The sequence below is a fragment of the Heptranchias perlo genome, unplaced genomic scaffold (genome assembly GCF_035084215.1).
Source record: "Heptranchias perlo isolate sHepPer1 unplaced genomic scaffold, sHepPer1.hap1 HAP1_SCAFFOLD_73, whole genome shotgun sequence".
Classification (NCBI taxonomy): Eukaryota; Metazoa; Chordata; class Chondrichthyes; order Hexanchiformes; family Hexanchidae; genus Heptranchias; species Heptranchias perlo.
Window position 1 is genome coordinate 1,503,661 of NW_027139761.1, and position 15,312 is coordinate 1,518,972.

At 44.3% G+C, this 15,312-nt stretch overlaps 5 non-coding genes across 5 annotated transcripts; 1 reads left to right on the plus strand and 4 right to left on the minus strand.

Moving 5' to 3' along the window:
• Nucleotides 1-1,485: 1,485 nt before the first annotated feature.
• On the minus strand, nucleotides 1,486-1,558 carry trnak-cuu (transfer RNA lysine (anticodon CUU)). The gene has a single exon. It is a non-coding gene; the product is annotated as a tRNA-Lys (tRNA).
• A 770-nt stretch (nucleotides 1,559-2,328) lies between these two features.
• Nucleotides 2,329-2,402, minus strand: trnai-aau (transfer RNA isoleucine (anticodon AAU)). The gene has a single exon. It is a non-coding gene; the product is annotated as a tRNA-Ile (tRNA).
• Nucleotides 2,403-4,910: 2,508 nt separating this feature from the next.
• Nucleotides 4,911-4,984, minus strand: trnai-aau (transfer RNA isoleucine (anticodon AAU)). The gene has a single exon. It is a non-coding gene; the product is annotated as a tRNA-Ile (tRNA).
• A 5,068-nt stretch (nucleotides 4,985-10,052) lies between these two features.
• Nucleotides 10,053-10,126, minus strand: trnai-aau (transfer RNA isoleucine (anticodon AAU)). Its single transcript has one exon. It is a non-coding gene; the product is annotated as a tRNA-Ile (tRNA).
• A 1,866-nt stretch (nucleotides 10,127-11,992) lies between these two features.
• trnap-cgg (transfer RNA proline (anticodon CGG)) lies at nucleotides 11,993-12,083 on the plus strand. Its single transcript is given in 2 exon segments — nucleotides 11,993-12,028; nucleotides 12,048-12,083. It is a non-coding gene; the product is annotated as a tRNA-Pro (tRNA).
• Nucleotides 12,084-15,312: the final 3,229 nt, after the last annotated feature.

Sequence of the window (15,312 nt, forward strand, 5' to 3'; positions counted from 1 at the left end):
GATTTCCTGGGGTCCAGAGTCAATGTTGAGGACTCCCAGGGCCACTCCCTCCTGACTGTATATCACTGCACCGCCACCTCTGGTCGGTCTGTCCTGCCGGTGGGACAGGACATGCACAGGGATGGTGATGGAAGAATCTTGGACGTTGGCTGAAAGGTATGATTCTGTAAGTATGGCTATGTCAGGCTGTTGCTTGACTAGTCAGTGGGACAGCTCTCGCAATTTTGGCACAAGTCCCCAGATGTTAGTGAGGAGGACTTTGCAGGGTCGACTGGGCTTGGTTTGCCTTTGTCGTGTCCGGTGCCTAGTGGTCCGATGCCGGGTGGTCCGTCCGGTTTTATTCTTATTATGACTTTTATTGGCGAGATTTTACAACTGAGTGGCTTGCTTGGCCTTTTCAGAGGGCAATTAAGAATCGACCACATTGCTGTGGCTCATTTCTACTCACTCACAGTTCACATATAAACATCGCATTCATATATACTCACCCACAGTTCATATATAAACATCGCACTCATATATATACACCCACAGTTCATATATTAACATCGCTCTCATATATAAACTCATTCGGTTTATAAAGCAACAGCGCGCTCATACACCCACACCCAGTTTATAGTAGCAGATCGGTACCGATCGCCGATAGAGCTCTCAGATTCCGAGAGTCCGAAGTAGCAGCGACCGAACAAATTCTGGATCTCATCCTTAACACAGACCGGTCGATCCACCTGTAAAATTACATCGCACTTGGATATCAGGGAGGGTAATGGTTTCTGAGAAGGTATCAGGGAGCCTAATGGCTTCTTAGTGGCGATCCATCGGGGCAAGGGGATCTCAGAGAGGGGAAGGGACTGTCAGAGGGTATCAGAGAGTGCAAGGGGATCTCAGAGCGGGGAAGGGATAGTCAGATGTCATCAGAAAGTGTCAGGGGGCTCAGAGAAGGGAAGGGACTGTCAGAGGGCATCGGAGAGTACATTAAGAACTGAGAGAGGTGAAGGACTGCCGAGTCTGAGAGAGTGTAAGGGGGCTCAGGGCAGATCTGTGTAAGGGGCACTCAGTGGGTATGCGAGAAGGGAAAGAACACTGACAAGGTTCAAAGATGATCATGGACTCTCTGAGGTCAGAGACAGAGTGTATCAGAGAAGTTAAGGAGCTCAGCGAGAATCAAAGAGGGTAAGGGGGGCTCAGGATGTATCAGAGAGGCTAATGGATCCAGAGATATCATCTTCTAAATATTACAATTTCTAACCTTCAACATTTTTGATAACAGCAATAAATGAAGCCGATTGAACCGATAATCTGCCGTGTCCCATCTGGAGGGAATGAGAAGGTCGAATCGGGAGGGACTGGATATTTGGCAACGCTCAAGGTTTCATTTCACACAGCTCAGTGTTGTGTCTGTTTTTTAACTGGATTTCATGAACTCGAGAAAAGAGGTTGCAATTTGAAAATTTTATTACCCATTGTGAAAAATAGAACACAAATCGCCCAACGTGGGGCTCGAACCCACGACCCTGAGATAAAGAGTCTCATGCTCTACCGACTGAGCTAGCCGGGCTGGTTGCTAAAATTTTTCCCATTCTATTATTGTGGAGAGACAGCTGTTGGCTTTGCTGCAGGGGTTCAGTTCGTTCTGCAATCTCAGGGTTTCTCCTTCTGTGCACCTGATTTTCATTCTGGAGTCAGTCTGATGCCTTTTGCACGTCATTCAGCACCACGCTGAGCTGAAAAGGAACATCGGAACAGGAGAGGGCCATTCAGCCCCTCTTCCTGCTGTGCCATTCAATTCGATCATGACGTGATCTGCAACTCAACTCTCCTTCCCCGCCTTGGACACAAATCCCTTGGAACCCAAACCGAGAAATGATCTACCAATATCAGTCTTGAAAATTTGAATTGAGCCACAATCCACATCCTTTTGGCCGAGAGAGTTCCAGCTTTCGGCCGTATTTTGTATGCTAAAGTAATTCCTGATTTCTTGCCGGATTGGTCTGTCTCCAATTTCAAGATTAAAACCCCTCATTATTGATTCCGCCAACATAGAGAGAGATGACACAAAGATAGACAGAATTATAAGCAGTGCAGATGGAAGAATGAGATCACAGAGAGATATTACTAGATTAAGTGAATGGGCAAAACTGCGGCAAATGGATTTCAACGTAAGCAAGTTTGAGGCCGTCCACTTTGGACCTCAAAAAGATAGATCAGAAAACATATTAATGGATGTCACTCCAAAAAATTAACCTTGTGACATTTTGTGTGGAATCGCTTGTTTCTGAAGTCTGCCAAACTTTTAAAAGTTACCGAAATATTGCAATAAGACCCTTATGGGCAATTCGGGGATCGAACCCGCGACCTTGGCGTTATTAGCACCACGCTCTAACCAACTGAGCTGACCGGCCATGTATACATCTTAGCTTTATGGGCTTACCCACGTGTTGGGTAGTTTGTGTTTATTTTAACACCGGCGAACACGGTTTTTGGACGAATGTTGATAACACCACATCCCTTAAACATTGTTACTTGTTTCTGTACACATTGTCGAGGATGTAGATCAAAATTAACAAACAAAGAGCACTTTAATGTAACAAATTAAATTCCGATCAATATTATTTTACAAACAATGAACAGCCCATCCATAAAACACTGCCCCGCTATAAAACCTGTGGGCAGGACCCTGAGCGACTGTGAAAATGATATCACCGCAACGTGATTCGATCACGCTGCGTTTTGACGTTGAGTCAGATGTCTGTCTGTCTATCTGTCTGTCTGTTTATCCGTCTGATTGGGTCTCGGCCTTATTCTCAGGCCAGGCTTTTTGTTTGCTGGCTGCAGGCCTCGCTCCCCGACTGACTGAACAACTACCGGGCCGTGTGTCCGAATCAAAGACTGTGACTGACTCTCTGCCCATTTATGGCCACATTTCTGAGTTCCTGCCTTCGCTCTGTGTCGCAGGCCTGTCTCTGTCCCTTAGGATCACAACACACCCACAAGCTTCACGACTGAACGCAGGTTTGGTCAGTCTGTCCTCGCAGGTCCTTCGGAAGCCAATGATTTTGAACTGAATTATTTTTCCTGAGTGACTTGTGAAGTTTGGTTCAGTGATATGTTTGCGAAAGAGAACGGAGGAAATAGTTAGTGTGCAACTCGTCATTTCTCGACATCGGAATAGAAAACGTGATTGGATGGATAGAAGAGGTCTGAAAGGATGGCCGATCGGCTGTGGGTGGCACCGAATTCTGCAGTGGCTGCAGTGGTTCATTACCGGTAATGAAAATGAGGTAATATACTACCACAAGCTGCCGGTGAAAATCATTCAATTTCCCAAACTTGACCCACCGAATCAAATGAAGCTGCTGGGAAAGCTACAAGACAACGCCGGTCTATCGGGCATCGTTTGAAGCAACTGGCAGTTTAAAGTAGCATCTACAGCCATGCAAGTACTGCCATGTGCCGCTGCGATCGCCGAGTGGTTGAAGCGTTAAATTCAAGATCAAATGGAGTTTTCCTTCGCAGGTTTGATTTCTGCTCGCTGAATTATTGTTTAAAGATCCGTTCAATGCTCAAATGAATGAACTGGATCTAACTCACTTCATTTATCTCTCTCAGAGCATGAGAGATACTCGAGCGTGGCCGGCGCTTTTAATTGGGTGCCCAATGTACTCTTGCAAAATTCAAATACACAAGAAAGCATGTTGCGCAATCTGCAACTAAAATTCTGCTACTTTGCAGAACCACCCATTTATAAGCGACTTTATTTACATGAATCTCTCTATCTCTCCTTGTCTCTTGTCTCTATGTTGTCCCCTGATGGACTTCTCAGGCTTCCTGGAACGGTAAAGGCTGATCTAACCTGCAACACCAGCAGGGAAAGGTAAAGGAAAAAAAGACTGAGACGGTCGGAAAAGTAAAGGTGCAACCCATCTGATAAATTCGTAGCTAATGTCTCCATATTTTTGTCTCTTCGCCCTCACAGTGAAAGAAAACAGCAATGTGAGTAAAATATACTTATGGTAGCTTGTATACTCTGACGATGCCGAGACAGATGCCAATGTCGCTTCAGATTAACTAATTCTGAAATGTATTATTTGAAAAAACAAGACGTACATTGTAAACGAATTTAGTAAAGAGAGGCTAATATTGGTGACTGGAAATAGGTCGTGTACAACTTTTAATATTGCTGTATTTTGGAATAGAAAACGAGATTGGGTGGACAGAAGCGGTTGGAAAGGATAGCCGATCGGCTGAAGACTATGGTGAAATTTTAGACCGGCTGCAGGGCTTTCTAGCAAGCGGCTCGTTGGTCTCGGGGTATGATTCTCGCTTTGGGCGTTTTTCCAATGGAATATGCGAGAGGTGCCGGGTTCAAATCCCGGACGAGCCCTGTTATCTTCCTGCTTTTTAGTGAAAAGTCACCAATTGGATTCTGACATCTTTGCAGTTGTTCGAATTGAATTATATTTGAGCTCCAGAGGACAAAGTGCAGAAGTTTCCAAGGCGCAACACACACGGAGTAAAAAAAATGTCTCAAGATGATGTGGAGATTGAAGCTGAATGTGAATTTACCCCAATTTAGGCGGTCTCATTGATATTAGATGACGGGATCGAGAACCACATATCCAAGTTTGCCGATGACACAAAGATAGACAGAATTATAAGCAGTGTGGATGGAAGAATGAGATTACAGAGAGATATTACTCGATTAAGTGAATGGGCAAAACTGCGGCAAATGGATTTCAACGTAAACAAGTTTGAGGCTGTCCACTTTGGACCTCAAAAAGATAGATCAGAAAACATATTAATGGATGTTACTCCAAAAAATTGACCTCATGACATTTTGTGTGGATTCGCTTGTTTCTCAAGTCTGCCAAACTTTTAAAAGTTACCAAAATATTGCAATTGGAACTTTATGGCCCGTACGGGGATCGAACCCGCGACCTTGGCGTTATTAGCACCACGCTCTAACCAACTGAGCTAACCGGCCATGTATACATCTTAGCTTTATGGGCTTACCCGCGTGTTGGGCAGTTTGTGTTTATTTTTACACCAGCTGACAGGGTTTTACAACGAATATTGAATAAACCACATCCCTTAAACATTGTTACTTGTTTCTGTATATACTGTCGAGGAAGTCGATCAAAATTAACAAACAAAGAGCACTTTAATGTAACAAATTAAATTCCGATCAATATTATTTCACTAACAATCAACAGCCCATCCATAAAACACTGCCCCGCTATAAAACCTGTGGGCAGGACCCTGAGCTGCTGTGAAAATGATATCACCGCAACGTGATTCGATCACGCTGCGTTTTGACGTTTAGTCAGATGTCTGTCTGTCTATCTGTCTGTCTGTTTATCCGTCTGATTGGGTCTCGGCCTTATTCTCAGGCCAGGCTTTTTGTTTGCTGGCTGCAGGCCTCGCTCCCCGACTGACTGAACAACTACCGGGCCGTGTGTCAGAATCAATGACTGTGACTGACTGTCTGCCCATTTATGGCCACATTTCTGAGTTCCTGCCTTCGCTCTGTGTCGCAGGCCTGTCTCTGTCCCTTAGGATCACAACACACCCACAAGCTTCACGACTGAACGCAGGTTTGGTCAGTCTGTCCTCGCAGGTCCTTCGGAAGCTAATGATTTTGAACTGAATTATTTTTCCTGAGTGACTTGTGAAGTTTGGTTCAGTGATATGTTTGCGAAAGAGAACGGAGGAAATAGTTAGTGTGCAACTCGACATTTCTCTACATCGGAATAGAAAACGTGATTGGATGGATAGAAGAGGTCTGAAAGGATGGCCGATCGGCTGTGGGTGGCACCGAATTCTGCAGTGGCTGCAGTGGTTCATTACCGGTAATGAAAATGAGGTAATATACTACCACAAGCTGCCGGTGAAAATCATTCAATTTCCCAAACTTGACCCACCGAATCAAATGAAGCTGATGGGAAAGCTACAAGACAACGCCGGTCTATCGGGCATCGTTTGAAGCAACTGGCAGTTTAAAGTAGCATCTACAGCCATGCAAGTACTGCCATGTGCCGCTGCGATCGCCGAGTGGTTGAAGCGTTAAATTCAAGATCAAATGGAGTTTTCCTTCGCAGGTTTGATTTCTGCTCGCTGAATTATTGTTTAAAGATCCGTTCAATGCTAAAATGAATGAACTGGATCTAACTCACTTCATTTATCTCTCTCAGAGCATGAGAGATACTCGAGCGTGGCCGGCGCTTTTAATTGGGTGCCCAATGTACTCTTGCAAAATTCAAATACACAAGAAAGAATCTTGCCCAATCTGCAACTAAAATTCTGCTACTTTGCAGAACCACCCATTTATAAGCGACTTTATTTACATGAATCTCACTATCTCTCCTTGTCTCTTGTCTCTATGTTGTCCCCTGATGGACTTCTCAGGCTTCCTGGAACGGTAAAGGCTGATCTAACCTGCAACACCAGCAGGGAAAGGTAAAGGAAAAAAAGACTGAGACGGTCGGAAAAGTAAAGGTGCAACCCAGCTGATAAATTCGTAGCTAATGTCTCCACATTTTTGTCTCTTCGCCCTCACAGTGAAAGAAAACAGCAATGTGAGTAAAATATACTTATGGTAGCTTGTACACTCTGACGATGCCGAGACAGATGCCAATGCAGCTTCTGATTAACTAATTCTGAAAAGTATTATTTGAAAAAACAAGTCGTACATTGTAAACGAATTTAGTAAAGAGAGGCTAATATTGGTGACTGGAAATAGGTCGTGTACAACTTGATATTGCTGTATTTTGGAATAGAAAACGAGATTGGGTGGACAGAAGCGGTTGGAAAGGATAGCCGATCGGCTGAAGACTATGGTGAAATTTTAGACCGGCTGCAGGGCTTTCTAATAAGCGGCACGTTGGTCTCGGGGGTATGATTCTCGCTTTGGGCGTTTTTCTAATGGAATATGCGAGAGGTCCCGGGTTCAAATCCCGGACTAGCCCTGTTATCTCACTGCATTTTAGTGAAAAGTCACCAATTGGATTCTGACATCTTTGCAGTTGTTCGAATTGAATTATATTTGAGCTCCAGAGGACAAAGTGCAGAAGTTTCCAAGGCGCAACACACACAGAGTAAATAAAATGTCTCAAGATCATGTGGAGATTGAAGCTGAATGTGAATTTACCCCAATTTAGGCGGTCTCATTGATATTAGATGACGGGATCGAGAACCACATATCCAAGTTTGCCGATGACACAAAGATAGACAGAATTATAAGCAGTGTGGATGGAAGAATGAGATTACAGAGAGATATTACTCGATTAAGTGAATGGGCAAAACTGCGGCAAATGGATTTCAACGTAAGCAAGTTTGAGGCCGTCCACTTTGGAACTCAAAAAGATAGATCAGAAAACATATTAATGGATGTTACTCAAAAAATTGACCTCATGACATTTTGTGTGGATTCGCTTGTTTCTCAAGTCTGCCAAACTTTTAAAAGTTACCAAAATATTGCAATAGGAACCTTATGGCCCTTCCGGCGATCGATCCCGCGACCTTGGCGTGATGAGCACCACGCTCTAACCAACTGAGCGAACCAGTCATGCAGACATCTTAACTTTATGGGCTTACCCGCGTGTTGGGTAGTTTGTGTTTATTTTTACACCAGCTGACAGGGTTTTACAACGAATATTGAATAAACCACATCCCTTAAACATTGTTACTTGTTTCTGTATATACTGTCGAGGATGTAGATCAAATTTAACAAACAAAGAGCACTTTAATGTAACAAATTAAATTCCGATCAATAATATTTTACTAACAATCAACAACCCATCCATAAAACACTGCCCCGCTATAAAACCTGTGGGCAGGACCCTGAGCTACTGTGAAAATGATATCACCGCAACGTGATTCGATCACGCTGCGTTTTGACGTTGAGTCAGATGTCTGTCTGTCTATCCGTCTGATTGGGTCTCTGCCTTATTCTCAGGCCAGGCTTTTTGTTTGCTGGCTGCAGGCCTCGCTCCCCGACTGACTGAACAACTACAGGGCCGTGTGTCAGAATCAATGACTGTGACTGACTGTCTGCCCATTTATGGCCACATTTCTGAGTTCCAAATCGCTCTGTGTCGCAGGCCTGTCTCTGTCCCTCAGGATCACAACACACCCACAAGCTTCACGACTGAACGCAGGTTTGGTCAGTCTGTCCTCGCAGGTCCTTCGGACGCTAATGATTTTGAACTGAATTATTTTTCCTGAGTGACTTGTGAAGTTTTGTTCAGTGATATGTTTGCGAAAGAGAACGGAGGAAATAGTTAGTGTGCAACTCGACATTTCTCTACATCGGAATAGAAAACGTGATTGGATGGATAGAAGAGGACTGAAAGGATGGCTGATCGGCTGTGGGTGGCACCGAATTCTGCAGTGGCTGCAGTGGTTCATTACCGGTAATGAAAATGAAGTAATATACTACCACAAGCTGCCGGTGCAAATCGTTCAATTTCCCAAACTTGACCCACCGAATCAAATGAAGCTCGTGGGAAAGCTACAAGACAACGCCGGTCTATCGGGCATCGTTTGAAGCAACTGGCAGTGTAAAGTGGCATCTACAGCCATGCAAGTACTGCCATGTGCCGCTGCGATCGCCGAGTGGTTGAAGCGTTAAATTCAAGATCAAATGGAGTTTTCCTTCGCAGGTTTGATTTCTGCTCGCTGAATTATTGTTGAAAGATCCGTTCAATGCTCAAATGAATGAACTGGATCTAACTCACTTCATTTATCTCTCTCAGAGCATGAGAGATACTCGAGCGTGGCCGGCGCTTTGAATTCGGTGCCCAACGTACTCTTGCAAAATTCAAATACACAAGAAAGAATCTTGCCCAATCTGCAACTAAAATTCTGCTACTTTGCAGAACCACCCATTTATAAGCGACTTTATTTACATGAATCTCTCTATCTCTCCTTGTCTCTTATCTCTATGTTGTCCCCTGATGGTCTTCTCAGGCTTCCTGGAACGGTAAAGGCTGATCTGACCTGCAACACCAGCAGGGAAAGGTAAAGGAAAAAAAGACTGAGATGGTCGGAAAAGTAAAGTTGCAACTCAGCTGATAAATTCGTAGCTAATGTCTCCACATTTTTGTCTCTTCGCCCTCACAGTGAAAGAAAACAGCAATGTGAGTAAAATATACTTATGGTAGCTTGTACACTCTGACGATGCCGAGACAGATGCCATTGTAGCTTCAGATTAATTAATTCTGAAAAGTATTATTTGAAAAAACAAGTCGTACATTGTAAACGAATTTAGTAAAGAGAGGCTAATATTGGTGACTGGAAATAGGTAGTCTACAACTTGATATTGCTGTAGAAAGGAATAGAAAACGAGATTGGGTGGACAGAAGCGGTTGGAAAGGATAGCCGATCGGCTGAAGACTATGGTGAAATTTTAGACCGGCTGCAGGGCTTTCCCGCAAGCGGCTCGTTGGTCTCGTTGTATGATTCTCGCTTAGGGCGTATTTCTAATAGAATATGCGAGAGTTCCCGGGTTCAAATCCCGGACGAGCCCTGTTATCTCACTGCATTTTAGTGAAAAGTCACCAATTGCATTCTGACATCTTTGCAGTTGTTCGAATTGAATTGTATTTGAGCTCCAGAGGACAAAGTGCAGAAGTTTCCAAGGCGCAACACACACGGAGTAAATAAAATGTCTCAAGATGATGTGGAGATTGAAGCTGAATGTGAATTTACCCCAATTTAGGCGGTCTCATTGATATTGGATGACGGGATCGAGAACCACATATCCAAGTTTGCCGATGACACAAAGATGGACAGAATTATAAGCAGTGTGGATGGAAGAATGAGATTACAAAGAGATATTACTAGATTAAGTGAATGGGCAAAACTGCGGCAAATGGATTTCAACGTAAGCAAGTTTGAGGCCGTCCACTTTGGACCTCAAAAAGATAGATCAGAAAACATATTAATTGATGTTACTCCAAAAAATTGACCTCATGACATTTTGTGTGGATTCGCTTGTTTCCAAAGTCTGCCAAACTTTTAAAAGTTACCAACGCATTGCAATAGGAACTTTATGGCCCGTACGGGGATCGAACCCGCGACCTTGGCGTTATTAGCACCACGCTCTAACCAACTGAGCTAACCAGCCACGTATGTATTTTAGCTTTATGGGCTTACCCGCCTGTTGGGTAGTTTGTGTTTATTTTTACACCAGCTGACAGGGTTTTGCAACGAATATTGAATAAACCACATCCCTTAAACATTGTTACTTGTTTCTGTATATACTGTCGAGGATGTAGATCAAATTTAACAAACAAAGAGCACTTTAATGTAACAAATTAAATTCCGATCAATAATATTTTACTAACAATCAACAGCCAATCCATAAAACACTGCCCCGCTATAAAACCTGTGGGCAGGACCCTGAGCTGCTGTGAAAATGATATCACCGCAACGTGATTCGATCACGCTGCGTTTTGACGTTGAGTCAGATGTCTGTCTGTCTATCCGTCTGATTGGCGCTCTGCCTTATTCTCAGTCCAGGCTTTTTGTTTGCTGGCTGCAGGCCTCGCTCCCCGACTGACTGAACCAATACCGGGCCGTGTGTCAGAATCAGTGACTGTGACTGACTGCCTGCCCATTTATGGCCACATTTCTGAGTTCCTGCCTTCGCTCTGTGTCGCAGGCCTGTCTCTGTCCCTTCGGATCACAACACACCCACAAGCTTCACGACTGAACACAGGTTTGGTCAGTCTGTCCTCGCAGGTCCTTCGGAAGCTAATGATTTTGAACTGAATTATTTTTCCTGAGTGACTTGTGAAGTTTGGTTCAGTGATATGTTAGCGAAAGAGAACGGAGGAAATAGTTAGTGTGCAACTCGACATTTCTCTACATCGGAATAGAAAACGTGATTGGATGGATAGAAGAGGTCTGAAAGGATGGCCGATCGGCTGTGGGTGGCACCGAATTCTGCAGTGGCTGCAGTGGTTCATTACCGGTAATGAAAATGAGGTAATATACTACCACAAGCTGCCGCTGAAAATCATTCAATTTCCCAAACTTGACCCACCGAATCAAATGAAGCTGCTGGGAAAGCTACAAGACAACGCCGGTCTATCGGGCATCGTTTGAAGCAACTGGCAGTTTAAAGTGACATCGACAGCCATGCAAGTACTGCCATGTGCCGCTGCGATCACCGAGTGGTTGAAGCGTTAAATTCAAGATCAAATGGAGTTTTCCTTCGCAGGTTTGATTTCTGCTCGCTGAATTATTGTTTAAAGATCCGTTCAATGCTCAAATGAATGAACTGGATCTAACTCACTTCATTTATCTCTCTCAGTGCATGAGAGATACTCGAGCGTGGCCGGCGCTTTTAATTGGGTGCCCAATGTACTCTTGCAAAATTCAAATACACAAGAAAGAATCTTGCCCAATCTGCAACTAAAATTCTGCTACTTTGCAGAACCACCCATTTATAAGCGACTTTATTTCCATGAATCTCTCTATCTCTCCTTGTCTCTTGTCTCTATGTTGTCCCCTGATGGACTTCTCAGGCATCCAGGAACGGTAAAGGCTGATCGAACCTGCAACACCAGCAGGGAAAGGTAAAGGAAAAAAAGACCGAGACGGTAGGAAAAGTAATGGTGCAACCCAGCTGATAAATTCGGAGCTAATGTCTCCACATTTATGTCTCTTCGCCCTCACAGTGAAAGAAAACCGCGTTATAAATGAAGTACACTGATGGTAACTTATATTCTATGACGATGCCGAGACAGATGTCAATGTAGCTTCAGATTAACTAATTCTGAAAAGTCTTATTTGATAAAACAATTCGTTCATTGGAAACGAATTTAGTAAAGAGAGAATAATATTGGTGACTGGAAATAGTTAGTGTACAACTTGATATTGCTGCACATCGGAATAGAAAACGAGGTTGGATGGACAGAAGCGGTTTGAAAGGATGGCCAATCTGCTGAAGACGGTGATGAAATGTTAGACTGGCTGTTTGTCAAGTGGCTCGTTGGTCTAGGGGTATGATTCTCGCTTCGGGTGTTTCAACTACGTGAATATGCGAGAGGTTCCGGGTTCAAATCCCGGACGAGCCCTTTTATATCACTGTTTCTGAGTGAGAAGTCACCGATTGGATTTTGACATCTTTGCAGTTATGAGATTTGAACTCCAGAGGACAGACTGTGGAAGTTTCCAAGGCGCAGCACACGCGGAGTAAATAAAATGTCTCAAGATGATGTGGAGATTGAAGATGAATGTGAATTTACCCGTGTTTGAGCGGTCTGATTGATATTTGATGACGGGATCGAGAATCACATGTCCAAGTTTGCCGATGACAGAATTGGAAGCAGTGTGGATGGAAGAATGAGATCACAGAGAGATATTACTGGATTCAATGAATGAGTAAAACTGTGGCAAATGGATTTCAATGTTGGCAAGTGTGAGGCCATCCACTTTGGACCGAAAAATGTTACATCAGAATACTTTATAAATGGTGAATTGCTCGAAACTCTTGAGGTCCAAAGGGACTTTGGGGTCTATGTACATACATCATTAAACTGTCATGGACAGGTACAGGAAAAAGTCAAATGGAATGTTGGCCTTTATATCTGGAGGGTGAGAATACAAGGGGTTGGAAGTCATGCTTCTGCTATACAAAGTTCCTGTTTGGACCAAACCTGGAGTACTGTGATCAGTTCTGAGCACCTTCGGAGCGATATATTGGCCTTGGAGGGAGTGAAGCATAGATTTACCAGAATGGTATCTGGATTCCAAGCGCTAAATTATGAGGAGAGATTACACAAACTAGGGTTGTTGTGGGGAAAATGCTGGAGTCTATAATTAAGGATAGGGTGACTGAACACCTCGAGAATTTACAGTTAATCAGAGAGAGCCAGCATGGATTTGTGAAAGGTAGGTCGTGCCTGACAAACCTGATTGAATTTTTTTGAAGAGGTGACTAAAGTAGTGGACAAGGGACTGTCAATGGATGTTATTTATATGGACTTCCAGAAGGCATTTGATAAGGTCCCTCATAAAAGACTGTTAGCTAAGATAGAAGCCCATGGAATCGAAGGAAAAGTACGGACTTGGTTCGGAAGTTGGCTGAGCGAAATGCGACAGAGAGTAGGGATAATGGGTAGGTACTCACAGTGGCAGGATGTGACTAGTGGAGTCCAGCAGGGAGGTGCTGTCGAAGAAGCCTTGGCGAGTTGCTGCAGTCCACCCTGTGGATGGTACACACTGTAGCCACTGTGCACCGGTGGTGAAGGGAGTGAATGTTTAGGGTGGTGGATGGGGTGCCAATCAAGTGGGCTGCATTGTCCTGGATGGTGTAGAGCTTCTTGAGTGTTGTTGGAGCAGTACCCATCCAGGCAAGTGGAGATTATTCCATCACACTCCTGACTTCTGCCTTGTCGATGGTGGAAAGGCTTTGGAGAATGAAGAGGTGATTCACTCGCCACAGAATAACCAGCCGCTGACCTGTTCTTGTCGCCAGAGTATTTATGTGGTTGGTCCAGTTAAGTTTCTGATATGTTGTCACCCCCAGGATGTTGGTTTGAGTGATTCTGCCATGGTAATCTCGTTGAAAGTCAAGGCGAGGTTGTTAGAAAGTCACTTGACTGGCACTTGTCTGTCGCGAATATTACTTCCCACTTATGAGCCCAAGCCTGGATGTTGTCCAGGTCTTGCTGCATGCAGGCTCGGACTGCTTCATTTTCTGAGGGGTTGCGAATGGAACTGAACACTCTGCAATCATCAGCGAACATCCCCATTTCTGACGTTATGATGGAGGGAAGGTCATTGATGAAGCAGCTGAAGATGGTTGGGCCAAGGACACTGCCCTGAGGAACTCCTGCAGCAATGTCCTGGGGATGAGATGATTGGCCTCCAACAAACTCTACCATCTTCCTTTGTGCTCGGTATGACTCCAGCCACTGGAGAGTTTTCTCCCTGATTCCCATTGACTTCAAATTTACTCGGGCTTCTTGATGTCACACTCGGTCAAATGCTGCCTTGCTGTCAAGGCAGTCACTTTCACCTCACCTCTGGAATTCAGCTCTTTTGTCCATGGTTGGACCAAGGCTGTCATAAGATCTCGAGCCTGTTTGTCCTGTTGGAACCCAAACTGAGCATCGATTAATAGGTTATTGGTGGGTTCGTGCCGCTTGATAGCACTGTCGACGACACCTTCCATCACTTTGCTGATGATTGAGAGCAGACTGATGGTGCGGCAATTGGCCGGATTCGATTTGTCCTGCTTTTTACGGACTGAATAGCGGAACAGACTCGATGGGCGAAATGGCCCACTCCTGTTCCCGTGTTCCTCATTGGTGCAGAATGTAAAACGATCCTGCATTGGCCAGGTATCAAGCTCGAGTCGCATGTTAAGCTGGCAAGAATTCAACGCCAATACCACCAATCCTCGCATGGCCATTTGTTGCATGTGTCCATTTGGAATCCTGTTTGAAAGCATATGCAGTCTGACGGAGGTACTGTGATAACCCTACGCAGTCTGACCGACAGCTGTGCAAGAACTGCTGTGTACAGCTGCGATGGCCCAGTGTTTGAAGCGTGAGTCTCATACCCCACTGGGGCTTTCTTGCACAGGTTTGAATTTTACTCGGTGAGTTACGGTTTAACGATCTGTTCAATGTACAAATGAATAAACTGGATCTAATTGACCCCATTTACCTTTTTCAAAGCAGGAGAGACATTCCACCGTGGCGGCCGCCCAATGTTCACTTGCAAGATTTCAAGACACGAGAAGGAATATCTCCCAATCAGCATCTTAAATTCTGCTAGTTTGCAGAACCTGGCATTTATATTCTTTGTTTATTTACTTGCATCTCTGTATCCGTCCCTGACTCTGTCTCTTGTCTCTCTGCTTTGTCCCCTGATAGAATTCTCAGACTCCCTTGAATGGCGAAGGCTGATCTAACCTGCAACACCAGCAGGCTGAGACGGTAGGAAAAGTAAAGTTACAACCCAGCTGATGAGTTCTTAGCCAATGTCTCCACATCTATGTAGCTTCAGAGCAATTCATTCTGCAAACTCATCATTATAATGCAAGTCGTACATTCAAAACGAATTGGTGAACAGCGGAAAATATTGTTCACTTGAAATAATTAGTGTTGAATCTGATATCGCTGTATATCGTACATTGTACAAGAAAGCGAGATTGGATGGGCACAGTGTTCCGGAAGGATGGCTGATCTGCTGGGTAGCAGCGAAATTTTACATTGGCTGCACGGCTCTGTTGCCAGTTGCTTTTTGGATCTGATTCCCGCTCAGGGAGTTTCACTGGTTCAAATCCTGGAACTC